Source organism: Acyrthosiphon pisum, chromosome A2, assembly GCF_005508785.2.
Source record: "Acyrthosiphon pisum isolate AL4f chromosome A2, pea_aphid_22Mar2018_4r6ur, whole genome shotgun sequence".
Classification (NCBI taxonomy): domain Eukaryota; kingdom Metazoa; phylum Arthropoda; class Insecta; order Hemiptera; family Aphididae; genus Acyrthosiphon; species Acyrthosiphon pisum.
This window is the reverse complement of record NC_042495.1, coordinates 118,297,421-118,298,387: the sequence shown is the minus strand read 5'-3', so window position 1 is coordinate 118,298,387 and position 967 is coordinate 118,297,421.

The following is a 967-nucleotide window of genomic DNA, read 5'->3' as shown; positions in this document are numbered from 1 at the left end:
AAGACCAAGCTATTATATTAACCCGCGATAACTCGCACTGTTAGAAATAATCTAACATTCAACTTATTTTTAGAATAACAATAATCGTTTAAATGATAAATAGTTGTCCTTCCATCAATGCTTTATCTATATCACTATAGAACTAATAATATCATAATGGAAGATAAGATAACATTATTTGACAATTGTTTTCAGTTTAAAGTTGACGGTAAGCAAATTGTTAGTAGTAATCTAACGCGCGAGTGATCACGACACCCGAGTTGTTAGTAATAATCTAACGCGCGAGTGATCACGACACCCGACTTGTTAGTAATATTCTAACACGCGAGTGTTTACGCGGTGATTTTTGTATGTGTGTAAAATTCAAATTAACATTTTCAAACTAATATCATTATTTTTAGTGTCGTGTATCATTTTATGATATTGTTTTCTTTGTAATTGTTTACTGTAATAATGAACAACGATAAAATTACAAATAAAGTAATAGAATGGTTGCAAGAAGATGAAGATACAAACATCAGTGACCTGAACTCAGAAACAGATACAGAATCTGAGCATTCAAATCATGACACAGAATCAGAACAGTCAGGTAATAGTGATTCTGATAATACACATACCCCGGCTTCAAATAATTTACTGTATACCCCTTGTTATGTTGGAAAAGATGGTACGAAATGGCTAATGCATAAGCCACAAACTACAAAAACTGCTCGTCAAAATATAATTACAAAATTACCGGGAGTGAAAGGTGCAGCTAAAAATTCAAAAACAATTTTAGACTGTTGGAAAATATTTTTTCCCGATAATATAATTATTTATATTGTCGAATGTACAAATCAACAACTTAATTTAATTCGTTCTAATTATACACGAGGTGAAAGAGACTGTCCACCAACAAATTTTGAAGAAATTTTAGCATTTTTTGGGTTATTATATTTGGCTGGTGTAAAGAAGGCTCAGCATCTGA